We start from the raw sequence: 19,647 nt of genomic DNA on the forward strand, positions 1-19,647 counted from the left end.
AAAATACAGTACTTGAAGGTACCAAGCTTGCTTATCCCAGTTGAACTTGGCTAAGCAGATTTCTATTTTTGTGGGGTTTTTGGGCTATGTGGCCATGTTCTAGAAGAGGTTCGATTTGTTGGAGGGCAAGGAGCCAGGTAATAACAAAAGAAAAGGAACCAATGCACGAGATTGATATGAGAAGGGAGATGAAGCCTTTGCGGCCTTTGTCCAGACTTAGAGAAGGAGGCCACCTTTATTGTCCATCAGACTGTAAAAGACTTGGGCTACCCAATAGAGGAGCCAACAGGGAAAGTCAGAGCACCTATGGAAAGAATGACAGGTGAGGAAAGAACAGCTCTGGGGAGCCTCATTTGGAGTATTACTGGGTGGTGGGATTGGGATCACTGGATGGAACCGCCTCCATCCATGGAATGGGCTAAGAGTCAGACCAGAGCAAGTGCTGTTGTTTGCCACCAGGTCAATCTGGGAGTGTTTTTCTTAGGGGAGCCTCATTTGGAGTACTGCTTGGGCACACCTATGAGACGTACAAAATGACAGCCCAGATGCACTGATCTAAGAAACATAAGTTTTTTGAACTGCACCCTCTGAACCCCCAGCCTATTTGGTCAGCTGCAGTCCAAAAAAAAAGGGAACTGTAGACAAACTAATCTACTAATCTCCAGCCAGCATGATCAGTTACGCCCCCCCCCCCCCCAAAAAATTTCCAACCTCTGATCAAATAATGCTCAGTCTGGTGCAAAGTATAACAGTGTCTAATTCTCAGCCATTGGTTGAAGGGCTGGATTTACTTATGTCAGTTGATAAAAGTATATTTTTGGTATATATGTGTATACTACTTAGATTGAATATCATTTTAATACAGTATAAGTTTGTTTTATGACAGTTGTTCCCACCCTGAGCCACAGTTCTGAAAATAAATAAATATATAAAGGCAACATTTACTAGGAACTGCAAGAGCTCAGGCCTATTCATTTCATTGTGGTTTGCACAGAAAAACCTTCTGGTGTGACGATCTAAAAGAATATATTTTATATATATTTTCCCAGTTATGCAGTGAAATGTTCATTATGTACATTACCTTGGGGCTTGTTAATATACATTTGTATTTGAGAAGGGACACAGACCTTCACACAGAAGTTCACTGGGGATAAAAATGTGCACCTGGAAAAAAAAACCCTGCCAGATGCCTTTCAACAGGAAATCCACTCAGGGGTATTATATTGATTTCTTCAAGAAATATGAAGAATAATGGACAAAGCCTGTTGAGATGGCTTTAAAATTATCATCATACCATTCCTCAGAATAGGTTCAGCATATGTTTGTCACTAAGCAGCCAGATATAGTACTGAGAAGGGATAAACAAAGTCCTTTAAGCATCAGATCTTTTTATTAGAAGTCACTTATCATACCTTTGATTTTTAAAAAAACCATAGAAATGGTGATTACAGAATAAATTGTATTTGCTGACAAGCATATACACTGAACATTGGAAAGGCAAGGTTTCTAGAGGAATTCCAGTTGGAATTTATGTCTTCTGTTGGAACATATCCAACAACAACTTCATTTTTACAACAGTCATATGAGAATATTTTTTCTCATTGTTTGCAAGTGTGATGGAACACCTATATATGTTTAAATTTAGCACAGTTTTATCACAGTTTTCAGTTGAAACTGGCTACAAAAACATGTGGATTCTGTCATGTTCTTCCCACTCTTTCACCAGTAGGTGCTGCAGCAGCAATAATAGCTATCATATCTGGGTCAATGAATCCTGTAATAAATTTAAATACATATAGGTATTTCATCACACTTACAAACAGTGAGATTCCTATGTAAAGTCGAAGGCTTTCATGACTGGCATCCATAGTTTTTTATAGGTTTTTCGGGCTATGTGGCCATGTTCTAGCAGAGTTTCTTTCTGACGTTTCGCCAGCATCTGTGGCTGGCATCTTCAGAGAATGCTTTGCCTGGAAAAAGTTGGTTGTATATATACTGTGAATGCAGGAGTGATTTGCATGTGTATTGTTCTGTGTTAATGGCCGGTGGCTGCCATCCACTGAGGCTGAGAGAGTGTGACTTGCCCAAGGTCACCCAATGAAGTTCAATGGCTTCCAGAGTCATAGTCCAATTCAGTACACCACACTGGTTCCGGTTTATTTATTAGGAGATACTAAAATGTGTAACAGAAATTGTTGCAAAGTTACTTTTCTCTGCTGCTAAGATTAGTAAAGTTATGATTCAGACATATATCTAATAGTTTGGATTTGTTTTCTTTTAATTGTAGTAAATGATATACAATGTACTTAATGTTTATAAATACTGTAACTCTTGACATTTCCCCAGTCTGTTTTATACTATTTTATCATGTATATACCATTTTATCATGTATAATGGATGTCTTGAGTTCTAATGGTCTGAGACTGTATAATATAGATTGACTGACTGATTGATTGAATTAAGAATACTAAGGATATGAGTGCTCTTTTGAGTTCAGTTATATACTGTCACAACTTGATATTTGACACTGCAGAACTTGTTATTTGCAATAGCCTGAAACTGAAACTCTAGCTTATCCCATTAAATGTGTAGTCCAATGTGCAGTTCTTGATCTATTCCTCCTCCATGCCAATACTCATTAAAACTAGATCTTTGATAATGTAAATATCCAGTCTAGCATATATTTCTTTAATGATATGCATTGCTGCTGGTTTACAACAGAACCCTAAACATGAAGTCATATAAAAGAAAGCCATGCCCCACACCTAAAATATAAGGTTTTCCCTCGGCCTCTTTCTTCCCCCCTCCCATGTGTGCAGTATTTTCATTCATTCATGATGCCTGGAAACTGAGGGGGCGAAACAGATGGGTGGAAGGGGGCAGATTGAAGCCACCCCTTCCAATGATGGATTGGGGCCACAGCAAACACACGCCATAGCCTCAATCTGCCTTGAAACTAGCCAAAACTAATGGCAAAGTTCCACTCCTTTTTTGGCTGGGGAAAAGGCTGCTTTTCCTGCACCGCCATAGCCCTATGGTGGCTTCAAGCCACCTGATGGTGTGCGGCGTATAAATGCCACGTTGCCAGAGCACCTTGAAGCTGCCCACATCTGAGCAGCCTCCCAACTTCTGTGCGGCTTCAGGGTGACCTGGGACCTTGAGGCATGTAAATGTGTAGCTTTAAAGGGCTGTCTGTTCCAGCCCTGAGAGAATGGAAGATGCATTTCTCTGGAAACCACTTTCTGATCTAGAAATACAGAACTCACATGATGAAGAATGGAATTAACTTTTCCGAACAGCAACTGTGGATATGACTTCCAAACATTCTGACACTGAAGGAACTACGGAACATACTCTACCTTCATTTATGCTTCAAGTTCAAATATGTATCCCAGTAAAGTTAAGTTCAATATTTGACTTTCAATGACTCCAGGATAAACATTCTTAATTAGTATGCTAAAATGTGGCCCTTTTAACTGCCAGCTCTACAAAGTACTCCTACAGTGTGGTCCAGTGTCACATTTTGGATTCTTTCTGGCTCACATACCAAACTATGCATTGGGTTGTTTTTTTAAATAAATAAATACAGAAATAAATAAAAGCCCTGGGTAGCAAGACACAATAAAGCTTGCTATCGCATGGCACTGCATAGGAAATACAACATTTATTTTTGAGTAAATAGTGAGTTTGACTTAATGTATAGAATCAGGCCAAAGAGTCAGAATAAGGGACTCTACATGCAACCATTCTGACCATAATGATATGATTTCATCCTTGATTCCAGGTAAGCTTAACCGAAGATTGCATAGAGTCTAGGCTGAAAAGACCTACCTTGTCTTGACAACAGAAAATGCCAATATGCCTATCATACATCACAATGCACAAAGTTGTCTTATTTGGAGAACCTTGCATTTCCAAACTTAAACAATAAAAATACCTTTCTGTCTGGGTGTTCCATTAGTACAATTTGTAGAAGACTAGAATTAAGCAGGATAAAAATCAGACTTGTGATTTCAGTTACAGCCACCTTTCAAATGGTAGCAGTCTAATTCTGTGAAACATCAATAATACACTTCTTTGTAACTTCAAACAGTTATTACAGTGGTGAAGCAACTATTTTCCTCAGATTTTGAAGAAACGCTATCCTCCATAACTAAGGAAACTCCATCAAAAAAAGATGTTCTGCACAATGTTCTGGAAAACAGCAGGATTTACACTCTACTCCAGAACCAATGGTAGTCTCCATCACATCTTCAGGAAATCTTCATGCAGTAATTCTACTGGTCAAGTGTGCCCCACATGGCAAGTAGTGCAACAGTAGCAACAGGACCACAAACAGCCAAGGCAAGAGTATCCAAAATAGTTAGTTTTATTCATTGGATTCTATATGTCAGTTTGTACAATATTTTGCATTTGCTGAATCTATAATCTCTCTCAACACCCTCAGAGAATAAAAACCAAAAGAAACCAGAAAAATTAAAGCATTAACAGAATATTATAAAAGGTAGATTTAAGATTGCCCTTATGCAATTAGGATTATTTCATTTTTATTAAACACAAAATAATGTAGGCCTGACTGGAAAAGTGTCTCATTCCCCCCCCCCCCCCCCCCCACACACACAAAACGTTAAAGTTTCTGAATTGAGTGTTATATGCACACTGGTAAAATGTCAAGGGACTGTGAAAAACACTTTGTGATTTTTTGTACTTCAGACAACAGAAAAAAAGAAAACCAACTCCTTAACCCATATCCTTTAACTAATTCTAGCCACTAGATGGAGTGGGTAGAATTCATTTAAACATCAGTCAGACTTTGCTCAATTATATTTTTAAGGGGGGAAAAGATAAGGTCAAATAAATGTCACTTGGTCTAAAACACTGGTTTCATCTTATGTTTTGCCTGAAATCCTAAGCACACAACTTCTGTTAACATCTACAGAATGTCTGCTTCACAAAAGTAAATTAGAAAACAAAGCTTACAGGATAACCTAACTACAAGGGATAGCAAGCACCCATAAAATGAATGGAAACTTCACATATTCTCTTAAGTGCAGTCTCATACATTTAGTTGGTTGCACCACAACCTTTAAAGTAAATCCGCTTTACATTCAGCCTTAGGAGCTACTTTTGAGAGGTGAAGCAAGGAGAAGCTTGGTGCTCTTGAAAGCTCGTGCAGCCTTATAAAGGAGCTTTGTGGACCACCATCTAAGTCTGTAGCACCAAGGTGTTAGAGGTTTTACAGAAAAGCATTTGGATTGGTCATATACTAAACAGCAAAGGCAACCTTCTCTCTCTCTTTGTATTTGCATTTTCACTACAGCTGTTATTGATTTGGAAGCTACCAAGAGAGCGTGTGGTGGGCTAGACACTTTTCAAAGAACAGACACTTTTCAAAATAAATACATTTGAAATAAATTCTCCCACTACCCACCCATGGTCAGTACTGCATATAAGGATATGCTTTGTACTGAATCAGACAATTCATCGATCTAGTTCTGCTTTAAAAGACAGAATCAGTACACGGTTTCACACTGTCTTTCATATTCTATTCAACAAATACCATTTAAAGGAGGAACCCAGGCCTGAAACTTATACATAAAAAGCATTTCCTTTGTCTCTGAACAATCAAGGAATTTATCTTGAAGTTTACTCTTGTCACTTTGTGCCTTTGAGTCATTTCTGACTTATGGCAACACTAAGGTGAACCTATCATGGGATTGTCTTGGCAAAATTTGTTCCAATGAGGTTTGTCCTTGCCTTCCTCTGCAGATGAGAGTGTGATTTGCCCAAGGTTACTCAGTGGATTTTTATGGCTGAGCAAGGATTCGAACCCTGGTCTTCCAATGCCCTAGTCTAACACTCAAACCACTACACCATGCTGGTTCTCTGACATTTACTCTATGTGGTCTGTAATATTACTATTTTACCTGAGCCATCTAGACATTATTTGAAATGGGGGAAGAAAGTTATTTGAGGACACTGTAAAGAAAAGGAAGAAAATCCCCCAACAAACAAACCTATTGGGGATTTGGGTTACCGTAGTTCAATAAGAAGGAAACAATCAGATGTAAAGACGACCATCTCAGTCCCCATTCAGGAAAAATTGCATGTATCTTTTCCACAGATTAACCTTACATTGATTTCTTTTTTAAGGAACGACACAAAAAAAGGTGTGATGAGGTGGAACACATAACACAAACTGATTTAAGTCAAAGATGAGGTACTTTGGTCTCTTTGCCTCTTTCATGCATTTTTCTAATAATGGGGGTATAATAATAATAATACTGTATAATTTATTTATACCTCTCCCACGGATCGAAGCGGGATTACAACCTTAAAAGACACTTAGTACAATTTACAATCAATACAACAATAAAATACTAACACTGAATTTACCAAGAATTCCTATTAGTTCTCTAAAAATTACAATTCGTCCATTAGCCAACAATCAGAGTCAAGGAAGAGCAGTCGTCATAACCTTTTTATATGGAATTCAGTGGATAAGCCCGCCGGAAATGATCCATTTTGAGTGCCTTCTTAAAAGCCTCTAAGGTAGTAATGAGACGGATCTCTTCCGGTAGGTCATTCCATAATCCTGGGGCCGCGACAGTGAATGCCTTATGTGAAGTTGTCATTAACCTGATATTATAATATTCTAGTAAGAACTTCCCAGATGTTCTGAGAGTGCGGGGCGGATTATGTAGGGAGAAGCGCTCCCACAAGTAACTCGGGCCCGAGCCATGTAGGGCTTTAAAGGTAATAGCCAACACCTTGTATTGCGCCCAGAAGCTAATTGGAAGCCAGTGAAGAGATTTCAGTATTGGTGTTATATGGTCAAACCTAGATGTTCCGGTGACCAATCTGGCTGCTGCATTTTGAACCAACTGAGGCTTCCAAATTTGGTACAAGGGTAACCCCAAGTAGAGCGCATTGCAGAAATCTAACCAAGAGATTACCAGTGCAAGTACTACTGCTTCAAGGTCCTTTAGGTCCAGGTAGGGACGCAGTTGGCGTATCAACCGAAGCTGATACCAAGCACTCTTGGCCGTCGCATCTATTTGAGATGTCAATTATAAGGACGGATCCAGGAGTACTCTCAAACTGTGAACCTCGTCCTTTAGGGGAAGTGTGACCCCATCCAGGACTGGGTGACCAAACTCCATCCCTGGACTTGGGATGAGTACCTCTGTTTTCTCTGGATTCAGCCTGACTTTGTTTTCCCTCATCCAGCCCATTACCGATCCAAGACAGGCATCCAGAGGAGAGATGCCATCCTTAGTCACTGCAATAGTCAGGGATATAGAGAAATAAATTTGGGTGTCATCAGCGTCCCATGTCTCCAGATGATCTCTCCCAGTGGCTTCATGTAAATGTTGAAAAGCATGGGGGACAGAATGGCGCCCTGAGGGACACCAGATGTCAGCTCTCTCTTGGAAGAGCAGCTGTTCCCCAGCATCACCATCTGGAATCTGCTTGAGAGGTAGGAATGGAACCACTGGAGTGCAGTGCCCCCAATACCTAACTCCCTCAGGCGTTCCAGAAGGATACCATGGTCTATGGTATCGAATGCCGCTGAGATGTCCAAGAGCACCAGCAGGGTCACATTTCCCCTGTCGATGCAGAGACGGAGATCATCGACTAAGGCGACCATGGCGGTCTCAACTCCATATCCCGCCCTGAAACCAGTTTGAAATGGGTCTAGATAATTGGCTTCATCCAGGACAGCTTGGAGCTGGAAAGCGACTGCCCTCTCGATCACCTTGCCCAAAAATGGTAAAAGAGAGACCGGTTTATAATTGTTTCTCACCACGGGATCCAGGGAGGGTTTTTTCAAAAGCGGTCTAACGACTGCTTGCTTTAATTGTGATGGAAATCTTCCCTCCCTGAGGGATGCATTGATTATAGATTGTCGTAATGTTTTTGTTGCATCCCCTCCCTAGGCGGTCAACCATGATGGGCAAGGATCGAGAGGGCATGTCATCCTCCTGACATATCCAAGAATCCTGTCCACTTCATCAGTATTTACAAACTCAAAATGATTCAGTCTAACAAGGTCCACAGAGTCACTGGATATCTCTCTTCCCATCTCTGCTATAATGCTGGCATCCAGATCAGCCCTTATCCGAGAGATTTTATCCATGAAAAAGTTATTAAAAGCATCACAGCAGGCTTTAGTTGGTTCAAATAATACATTTAGGGTGGGAGACGGTTGAGTTAGCTCTTTGACCACCCTAAACAGCTCTGCTGGACGAGACTCAGCAGACGCAATACATGCAGCATAGAAAGAATTCTTTGCTGCATCTATTGCCACTCCATAAGACTTCAATAGGATCTCATGGAGTGTCTTGTAGGATAAATGTTAATGTTTCTGCCAGCGGCGCTCCAGTCGTTGCACAATCCGCTTCATTTTACGAAGATCTTCAGTGTACCATGTTTTTTTATTAGGAGCGGGCTGGAAAGGACGCTCAGGAGTGATGCTGTCTACAGCGCTGGTAAGATCGTTATTCCAGGTATCAACCAAGGCATTAACAGAATCGCTCTCATTCCCAACCATAGATCCCTCTAGGGCAGTGCTTCTCAATTATTTTCTGTCATGCCCCCCCTAGAAAGAAGAAAACATTTCGCGCCCCCCGCGCGACTGTAAATAGTATCATTTGTCTATAAAATTGTTATAAGTACACCTCTGCATAACAGAGCCTCGCGCCCCCCCCCTTTACGGAGCCTCGCGCCCCCCCTGGGGGGCCCGCCCCACTATTTGAGAAAGGCTCCTCTAGGGCTTCCTGGACCCTTTTGCGTTCCATCAGCCTTCACGGGCAGACCATTCTAATAGGTCCTCCACCCCCGAGGGGGGTCTGGGTAGTAACCTTAAGTCCCACCTTGACCAGAAAGTGATCCGTCCATGAGAGAGCAGAGGTATAATTTACCTCCACCCACAGATGTTCCTGATCCGTACTGAAGACCACATCAAATGTATTACCAGCACAATGTGTTGGACCCAAGATGTGATGTTTTGCAGCTAGAGGAAATCTACCTAGATGCTAGGAACTAGACTATATATCCATTAAATACAACACCATCTGGCATTTGATAAACCTGGGAATAAATCCAACCTTACTGCCAATTAAAATAGATCAATTGAAATTATAGTGGGCCTTCCATATCCACAGATCCTGCATTCATGGATTCAACCATCCATGGCTTGAAAATATTCAACAAAAATATAGGCGTGGTACATGCCACCCCCAGGCAACCCTAATACGTGGCCAGGCTGACACGGATTGCACCATAAATTCCAAAAAGCAAACCTTGATTTTGCCATTTTATGTATGGGATAGCATTTTACTAAAGGTAAAGGTAGTCCCTTGACATGAATATCTAGTCATAACCAACTGTAGAGGGTGGTGTTCATCTCCGTTACTAAACCAAAGACCCAGCATTGTTTGATGACGAATCCGGTGCTCATGCGGCCAGCATGACAGCACCAAATGTTGTTTTACTATGCAAATGCATATAATGGGACTTGAGCATCCATGGATTTTGGTATCCACAGGGGGTCCTGGAACCAACCCCCTGTGGCTACCAAGGGCTCACTGTAACGAGACTTGTTATATACCTCGTTGATTTTAATAGGTCTGCTCTGATCAGAACTAATATAGGACTTAGTGCCTAAAGGCAACAGCTAAGAGGGTCAGCCCTGCTTAATAATTGCATGGAAGACTGCCAACAAATACCAGGTGTTGCAGACTGTATTTCAGAGGAATGAACAAGCAAAATTAAGTATTCCCTACCTAAAAAAAACCCCTATGAAATTGATGAGGGCACCAGTAAGGAAACTGGAAGAAAGATACATGTACACACACACACAAAGTAAATTACAACTAACACTATTTCTCAAAAATGTAACTACAAGAGACCAATGGAAGAAAGTTAACAACCCTACCTTAATGTCCCATCATTTCTCCAAATGCTTCCACCTTTACTTCCACCCTCACCCCCACCCCCTTATTGGGGCACTAGTTAACTACCGTATTTCACAAGCTGGCACTAAAAAAAAAATGGCTAACAAGCTCCAACTTCTCAAAGACTTCCCATTAATAATTAGCCAACTAGATTGGTCACTCTGTAATAAGATTCATTATAATGGGAAAAGAAATAAAATAGCCTTCAAAAGCTTTTAACAGAACTCTGTGTCCCAGGTCACTTTGCTTCCTCCAACCTACCACTTGACTTGCCAAACTTGATTTAACATCTGAGTACCAACAATAAACATGGAAATCACATTTCAAAAGGTAAGTAAACATCAAGAAACATAAACAGCCAAGCAAATGAGATGCCTGTGATACAGAGACACACAATGGTATATTAGTGTTTTTTGCATTAAATGGCACACAGCTATCTCTGTCAGAGTTTGCTAGTTAACCACACAGTGTAGAAAGCCAGAAAACAAGTGTCAGTGAAGAAGAAGAAAAGGACATTTTACACAATCACAGCACATGTAAGCAGAGTCAACTAACCAATAGGGATACTGATATGTAATTTTCCAAGTCAAGGCACAGGGACAATGTACTTGTTAATTAAAAGTTATACTTTACACTTCTGGGAGGAGGAATCTGTGTAATAAATAACCACAACTCACTGGTTTATTTCAGTTTTCAACAAAACCAGCAGGTCGTGCTTCAGTGCATTGGCACTGAGCAAAAGATATGCTGACATGCATTGGCTAGAGGTGGGAAGCTATTAAACATATGGTCTTATGGAAATATGATATGGACCATGAAGGAGATAGAAAAATTAATATAACTGAGGCCCCTCACAGAAAGGCAACTAACCTCAAGGGGCAATTTATCATAGCAATCCAAAATCTGTGCCTCATCTGGGTTTTTGTGGTTGGAATGGGGGAAAGTCATAAAATCAATTTTATTTTCCTAGTTTTCTGTGTGAATTGTGTGCCTTTAAGAACAGAATAATCTTTCCCCTCAGCTCTCTGCCCCTTCCTCCCTTCTCCTTCTCTCGCTCTCTCTCTTTCTCCTTCTCTCTCTCTCTCTCTCTCTCACACACACACACACACACACAGAGAGAAGGTGGGAAGGCAGGTTCAACATATTTCAATGGCAAATTCAAAGACAGTCACGTCTCACAATTTACCATCAAGTCTAAGTTCAAACAAGCTTTTAATCATCTTTAAGCATTATTATTTTATCATCACTCCCAAGAAAGGTGGTTGGAAGACACAACAATCTGATCTGTTGTTTAAAAATTCATGTTTCCAAAATGTTGTCTAGAATGGTATCAGCATTACGAGAATGCAAATAATGCAAACAATGATACAGGGAGGGGGGGCAGGAATGGTCCTTAAAAACATGGATGTGGTTTGAAGGAAAGAGGCTTGCTGTATAATGTACCTCCTTTTTATTAAATCTAGATAATAAAAAGCATTGAGACTGTTGCAAGCATCACCACAAAGTTTTGTGATGAGTAACGAAGACAGCTGTCTTCCTCCTTTCAGCCACCCCTTCTCATACATACACATACACCAGTACCAGCACCAATGCCTTTTACACATACCGTGTCCATATGCACAGATAAAAAACTTGTAAAGTTGTGCAGATTTTTACATCAGGATCTTGACTACAAATACAGATCCTATGTACAGCCCATGCAATATATACACACATTGGGCAGTATATAAAGTCTAGTGGCAGTGGTAGTCAGGTGAGGCTTAGTGCTGCAATTCTAGTACCCCCAGGTATGTTCCTTGTCATTGTTATTTGCCTTCAAGTTCAACTTATTGTGACCTTGAAGAGTTTTCACAGCATTTGGGGGACAGGATTTGTTCAGAGGTTTGCCTTTGCCTTCCCCTGAGGCTGAGAGAATGTGACTTGCCCAAGGTTATCCAGTGGGTTTCCATGGTTGAACAGGGATTTGAACCCCTGTCTCCAAAGTTGTAGTCCAGCACTCAGATCATTACACCACACTGGCTCTTGTTCTCTGTATGCACATTGAATTGAATGAGAAGTATTTTTATTTTCCAAGAATACATTTTCGTGCTTTATCACTGAGGCCACAGCATAATGTGCAAGGTTCTAAGAATATGAATATTGTTGCTGTTCCTCTCCTCGATCCATGAGGAAAGGTAAGCAATAAATAAATAAACACAGTAAATTATTATTATTATTATTATTATTATTATTATTATTATTTAGTTCCAACCTTGCTCACAGTGCAATTCAATCTTATTCAGTCTTAGTAAGTTCAGTGCAATTTATTCTCAGGGAAGAAGATATTTCCAAAGAAGTGACATTACCAATATAAACAAAACAAAAAGTAGAAAGAAAAAAAGAATCCAAATTATTTATCAATTCCGCTTCCTTCATTTAATCTTCATGCATCAATATGTTATTGCCAGGTACATAATTAGGGGAAGCGAAAAGTCTTTGCAAGGCCAGTAAAAATAGCAAGAATAGTAGCAATACTTGCTGGATTTGGTGAGTCTAGTTTGAGGTTTTTAAAAACTGTCCTTTGGAATAAAAACAATATTCACCTCATTTGGGACCTTTTTAAATAGACTAGATGAAATAGCATCACCCCCTCTTTTAGATTAATGATCCTTGGGCGTGTTACAGACGCGCTGAAGGGGCGTGCTAGGGTTAGGAAGGGGTGTGTTAGGGTTGAGAAGGGGCGTCACTTCCTGACACCCCTCAACCCTAGTACGGACTGAGTCCGTACAAAATGGCGGTGCCCGTCCACATGGGGGCCGCCATTTTGATGTCGCGGATGCATAGCGTCTGGATATCGCATGGCGGAAGTGACGCCATGAGTGCCTCACGGCGCCACTTCCAGGGCCCAGAAAGCAGCGCCATTTCGGTGCTTCTTTCTGGCTGCGCCCGGGAACCACGCGGTTTGGCCGCTGCAGTTCCCAGACACAGCAACTGGTGCCGGTGGCAGACCACCCGTTTTGGGCAGTCTGTAACTCACCTTGGTGAACATTTTGTTGCTCTGTTCTCTAGCCCACAGATCTTCTCACTAAGATCTTCTACTGTATGGATTAGAGTCACTCCTTCCACCCATGAAACACACTGAGAACCTGCCTTGATTCCAAGTATTAGATTTGGTGGTCTTTAGATTCCTGCCCATTTGTATTTGTGTATGCATTTCCACAGATGCCGCCCTAGTCACCACACCAATTGACACTTGAACAATAAAAGAAACACAAATGAACAAAAATAAATGGACTTCAAACAAGATTATAGAATATCTACAACATGCTCAATTGTGAAATCTAATAAAGTATAATGGGTAAACTAGAAGGCAGCACCTGATAATCAAGACCCCTTTCCTTTTACTTTGAGATGAATCAGTTGATAATAGTTGTTTTCCTATTTTATGGTGTGACAGTTTTGTTTTGGTAGTATGGCTGTTCAACCCAGCCATGCTACCAAAGTTTTTATTTATACATTGTAACTTGCCTGAGAAGCAAATACAGTTGTATGTACAGCACTGTGTAAATTTACAGCGCTTTATAAATAAAGGTTAATAATAATAATAATAATAATAATAATAATAATAATAATTGTCCCTCCATATTCGCTAGGGAACAAGACCCCCCCTGTGAATATGGAAAAACCGCAAATAACAAAAATACTGTTTTTACCTGAGAGGACACCTTCTAGGAATCTCTAGGTCCTCCAATGCAACTCTGTGGTCAATGTCCAACATACACTGACCATAGAATGGCACTGGAGTAGCTACAAATGGTCTTTCAGTGCAACTTTTAGTTGCACTGGAAGTTGCACTGGAAGACCTAGACAGTCCTAGAGAGAACATATTAATGAAATCCGTGAATAATCGAATCTGCAAATATCAAAGCCACAAATATGGAGGGATTACTGTACTGTAAAAGATGAAATTAAAGACAACTTCACATTTAGCCCACAGGTTTTTGCCCATGCCAACAGAGTGAGGGCTGATAATCAATGGAATGAAAGCAGGCATAGAGGAGGAAATAATTATTTTTCACTCTAACTGTGGTCTTCCAAATTAAGTATATGTTGGTAAGGTACCAAGGATGAATTTCCATCCAAATGAAACAGTAACTAGATGGTGCAGATAGTTAACTTCTTTTTCAATGATCCCATTATTATCATACCCCATACATACACTGATGTTTCATTTTTAAAACTTGTACATTATGGAAACATACATTAATGGTATAATCCTATATACCCACTCAGGTGAAGGAAATGTGATTTAATCTAAATGTGACTTACTCGCAAGTAAAACTGTGTTTGTGTTTATTGTTGTAGTCTTAGTTCACATCTATTTTAGCTCTGAAGTTACTTTATGTTATTAAGTAAATGTTGAAATAGTAATTTCATGCCTCGTGTATTTAAACACTAGATCACACCATCTTTCACCTACTGGAACTACATTATCTGTGTGTAAGATCCAAAGGAAAATGCAGAAGCACCACATTACAAAAGAATCATGAAAAATCACTTTCCCTTCCCATTTAAGAGGGGCTGAAGAATAACGAAATGAAAAGTAAAAATCTAGCAAACGAATTTTCTTGAAGTAAATTAATCTCCATATTAAAAAAAAGTTTCTAGAAACAAAAAATTTGGATAATTATTCTCCTTTCCAGGACTGACCCACAATATGTTGCTTCATGAAGCAGAACAGGAAATGGCATACCCAATACCAACATCACAATCAACCAAAAGTGTTTTGCCACCCAAGGCAACCTCCCAACACACACTACACAAATACTTTCCTGCTCCCCTGGCAGCATAACTACGATAGGAATAAATTAAATTACAAACAATTTGCTATCCTTTAAGGGTACCTACAACCAGCTCTCCAAGGCAGCCTCCTCTTCCTGATAAACATTAGAGCCAACCCCTAGGCGTTCCTACTATATGTTTTGAAGCTGAAAAGGACACTTTTTTTCACCCAGATGTTACATGTCTTGCTATATGTGACATTTCATTCTCCTATCAGCTCATATGAAAAGTATATGTCCTGTATCACTCTGAAAAGCACAGGCATTTTAATGTCCCACAAAGATTGTTGTTATTGACAGATCCCCCAACTTCTCCAGTGTTCATTCACATTGTCAGCCTTTACTGACACCACAAGACAAAAACTATACTTGATGAAGGCAGGCAGACATATTTGTTTAAATCCAGTTCTGCCCCAATCATATATAAAACTTGGAGCCAGATGCTGAACTTGTTGAAACAAACAGCAACAGGAATGAGAAGCAAAACCACTTATTTCCCTTCAAGCACTTCTCACCCTGCAGAAATCACTGAAGAAAAGCATGGTGGGAGGCAGCTTGCAAAGAGGTAAATGTGTAAAAGGACAAGATTTAATACCTTTCTCACACCTTCATTCTTAAAACATCTGCCATTTGGGTAGATCCTGGTTTAAGCAAACAAGACCCTTTTCACATAGAGTGTGAGGGTAACAGCATACACTCAGCAACTGCCCCATATAAAATAAGTTGCTAGGTATGTTTTGTTTTGGCTCCAAACTCTTGACTGCCATGATGGATATTCAAAAGCAGAAAACTGAGATGGAACACATAAGAAAAATTTCAACAACAGCTTTTACCTCTGACATGACAGGGTCCTGAAATTTCCTTTGCCATCCCTAGATCTGGTGTTTCTTAATAACTAGAAGACTAAGGTTAAGTGCTACATATAACTTAATTAACAAGCACATCCAGACTTGCAACTACATATAAACTACCAGGGAATGCTAAACGCTGATCACAAAAGGTATTCCAGGATTGCTGCACAGATCTAAAAAAGGCACTACATGTAGCCAGGTAAAGGCACTTCTTGATGGAGAGATGAAGCAGAAAAACAAGTAGTTACATACCTTTAGAATATATCCTTTAACCCAGCTTCTCCAGCATCATTGAAAGAAGACTGCTGTGCCTAACCACCAAAAGCAGCTGATACCTGTTAGGTAAAGAGAACACACTTGGTTTAAATGGAACCAATATCACCCAACAGAAAATAAATGCAAAACTGCTGAAATCCTTTTAAGTTTCATTTCAGCCTCTGCTTGCTTTTACTTCTCTTCTGAATACGCATGTGTCTCTTCCCCTGTCCAGAGTTGCTACGTAGTGGTCTATAAATATTGGCCCCAGCACTTGCTCACTCCTCTACTTGCTCATGGCACAGGTCTGTGTTACTGTACACCATGGTATTGCTCGGCTGAAGTCCTCAGCTGCTCAGACAAAGGCATGAATTGGCTCCCTACCCTGCAGCTCTTAGCCTGCCTGGAAATACCATTTTGCTGCCAGTTTTACAGATGCTGTGGGCCTTTCCTGGAGGCTCGGATCAGACACAGAAGGGTAATTATGAAGCTTGTCTGAAGAAATAGAGCTTTCTCCAAGCAGGTGGAAAGGGGAGGAAAAGGGAAAGAGGAGGAGGGTAGAACTACCTTTGTTTGGGCTAAACTGCCTAATCTCCAGTCCCCTTTATAGCTCCATATATATAAATATTATTCAATTAGGATCATTAAATTTAATTACTGCATAATATGGATGTCAAACATTTCTGGAAGTGTATTCTTTAAAACTACATTCTATCCATGTGCCTTATTTTCCACAAGTGTTGGAAAAGTAGTCAGACTATGTAAACAGCAGCAAAACAAGACAACAGAAAATAAAGAGTTTCAGAAGAGCAGCAAGAATCCCGTGTGATGCATATGATCCAGTAATACCTAACAATCTAAAAATTCTGAAAGAATAGATATTGACAAGTACTGTAGCAAATGTAATACAATCCTATATTATAATTCATGCTGACTTTGGGTAAACTAAAACATAATCCTATACATGCCTCCTCAGAAGGAAGTCAATATGAATTCAACAGGACGCTCCAGGATAATTGTGTTATAGCAGAGATGGGAATTCTGCAATGTTCCAGATGCTGTTGAACTGGAATTTATAATTTATCTAGATTGGCTATGCTGGTTAGGGAACCTGGGAATAGCTATTCACTGAGTTGCATATTTCCCACCCTGGTGTATGGCTTGAAAATGTAACCTTACAATGGTGTCACTACTATCATCTCCTGGATCAGTCTTCTCTTTATCTAGGGAGTGACAACTGTGATATTGGAGATCTTTCCCCAAGGATTCGGGTGTCTATGCACTGGTAAGCACTGTGATGGTAATAAATACTGACAACTTTCAGTAATGTATGAAGTAGTAAAAGGGATGAAGGATTCTAGTAGCATTTTTTTAGACAAACTGGTTTATTTTAGCTGGAGATTTCATATATGTCAATCCACTTCTTCATATGCACTTAAGGAGAAAGATATCCAGGAAAGCTTGTGATAAACGAAGGTGTTGCTGGATTCTTTCACATACAGTCTTTCCAGTTTTATGCTGAAGCAAACTCAGGCCCTTTATAAACGGGCATCCTAGTACGTACTCTGTACGTACTAGGGTTGCCCGGGGGTGTCTCTTTCAGACGCCCCCAACCCTAGTACGTACAGAGTATGTACAAAATGGCAGCACCCATACTACAAACAGAGCGGCGCGGATGTGACGTCCTGGTGCCACGGAAGGGCGCCTGTGGCACCCTTTCCGCAGAACCGGAAGGCACTCCATTTTGGAGTTCCTTCTGGGTTTTGTGTCGCTGGCGCAGCCTTTACACAGCTGCGCCAGTGACACAAAGGAGAAAGGGGCCCCTTTCTCCCTTTCCAGGCCATGGGGAAGTGGCCTTTTGCCGCTTCCCCGCGGCCCGGAAAAGCAGCGGATCGGGGCCTCAGGGCTGCTGCTGTGGCAGCTGAGGCCCCGATCCATCAGGGAAAGGGGCAGGTATAGGCCACCCCAAAGGGGCGGTCTGTAAACTGCCTCACATGGCTATCTCTTTGAAAACTACAGTATTAAAATCATTTAATTAGTCATAATGAAAATTTACTTGACATTTAATGTCAACACACAGCGGATGATACAGCTGAAGTAAAATGAGACATATCTTCACCTTTTTTTTCATCCATACCTATAAAAGGATAAAGTTCATACCGACAAGATCTATTCTTGCTAATTTGGCTTTATGATTCTTTTGATAGTCAAATCTGTTAAACCATATGATGGCATGGCATCATATATTGGCTTCATAAACTCTGATGGGCTGAATTATGTAGCTAATAAGAACAATCCTCTTATGTGCCAAAACAGCTACTGACAATGCCTTCCTTCAAAAAAGAGAAGTTAGGTCTGATGCATAAGGCAAGGATAATGGATCCAGCAGATTAACAGCTGAGAATATAGGGTTCCAAAACTCTTGTGTTAACGCATTGTAAATTAATTACTCCCCACCAAAATAATTCAGCTCTAAATTAGAGCATAGGTGAATAGCAAAAATATATATTTCAGAAACAGAACTAGAGTTCATTCAAGGAAATAAGTTGTCACTTGCCACACACATACCTGACAGGCGTGAACTAATAGAAATGTGCAATATTTCCCAGTAAAACTCTGCAGGTGTGCGGTTATATTATTATTATTTATGGTTGTGCTTGCAGACACAAATTGCACCGCTGAAGAGCTAAGCCTAGAGATAAAACTCACTACTTATGTTTTCTCCCAGTTCAAAACAATTACCTGTTAACCTTTTCCAAAACAAATCACCAAACTTTTCAACGCAAAGTTACAGAAAGCTAGTCAGTTCTTTGGCTTCTTTGCAAAACTATGGATTCAAGAAAGTATAGGGGAAAATAGGGTACATTCCAGCACAAAATGTAGTGATCCCAGAATGATAGAAACAAATTAGATTAATAATGTATAATTCAGTTCTGGATTCCACCCAGTATGCACATTTATATCTCTCAGTACATATCATATGAATGTGCCTTGCAGACTACATATGTGAAAGAAGAATCCTTTGAGAGTACAACAGCAAGCATTCAGATAATGATCATCATAGCCCAAGTGCATGTATGTTTATATACAAATATCTGTATTGAATACAAAGCCATATGCACATGTATACATGTATGTCTGATTGACACCTACAGTTAATATGTATTCCTTTCATACTTCATTTCTTGCATTATATGTAGAGCCAAATCTAGTAGTAGTCCCAACTAGAGTAGATCTATTGAAATCAATGGGAAATACATTCATTCATGTCAATGGATCTTCTCTAGTTGGAACTAACATTGGAGAGAGAAAAGAGTGCATCACAATACACCACAGTCAAATACTCAGAATTGTGACAGGAATTCAGGACACATGGCACCCATTTCCATTTGTTAACTGTTCAAACATGGACTGTTTCTGTGATCTATCAACTACATCTTTTGCATTGTATGATGAAAAGTCTCAAGAAGAAAGTGGTTGTGAGACTTTGGGAGAAAGCCCTAGCAAATGACAGCCCAAATGTTGGGAAAAATTGGTCTTGGGAAGTACAACCACTTCCATCAAGCTAATTTCTTCCCAAGGCCAATACAAATCACAAATAAGCCTCAAATTATTCTGGTAGTATGTAATATAATAAACACTACACTCAGAGGGACTTTAGACATTAGTGATAAGTGCAAATACAGGAAGTGTGAATGAGTTGCACTTCCTGTATTCGTGCATATCATTAAGATCCTAAGCTGCTTTCAACACCCAAGGTAT

At 40.1% G+C, this 19,647-nt stretch overlaps 1 protein-coding gene across 5 annotated transcripts in view; it reads right to left on the reverse strand.

The window, feature by feature from the left end:
• Window positions 1–19,647, reverse strand: part of BMPR1B (bone morphogenetic protein receptor type 1B) — a 272,876-nt gene that overhangs the window by 134,309 nt on the left and 118,920 nt on the right. For 4 of the 5 annotated variants that reach the window (XM_042467528.1, XM_042467527.1, XM_042467529.1 and 1 more), the window contains exon 2: window positions 15,883–15,965. The exons of the other annotated variant lie outside the window; for it this stretch is intronic. The gene's annotated coding sequence lies outside the window, so the exon portion shown is untranslated. The remainder of the gene's footprint in view (window positions 1–15,882; window positions 15,966–19,647) is intronic. 5 annotated transcript variants of the gene reach the window in all.

This window comes from Sceloporus undulatus, chromosome 5 (genome assembly GCF_019175285.1).
Source record: "Sceloporus undulatus isolate JIND9_A2432 ecotype Alabama chromosome 5, SceUnd_v1.1, whole genome shotgun sequence".
Taxonomy (NCBI): Eukaryota; Metazoa; Chordata; class Lepidosauria; order Squamata; family Phrynosomatidae; genus Sceloporus; species Sceloporus undulatus.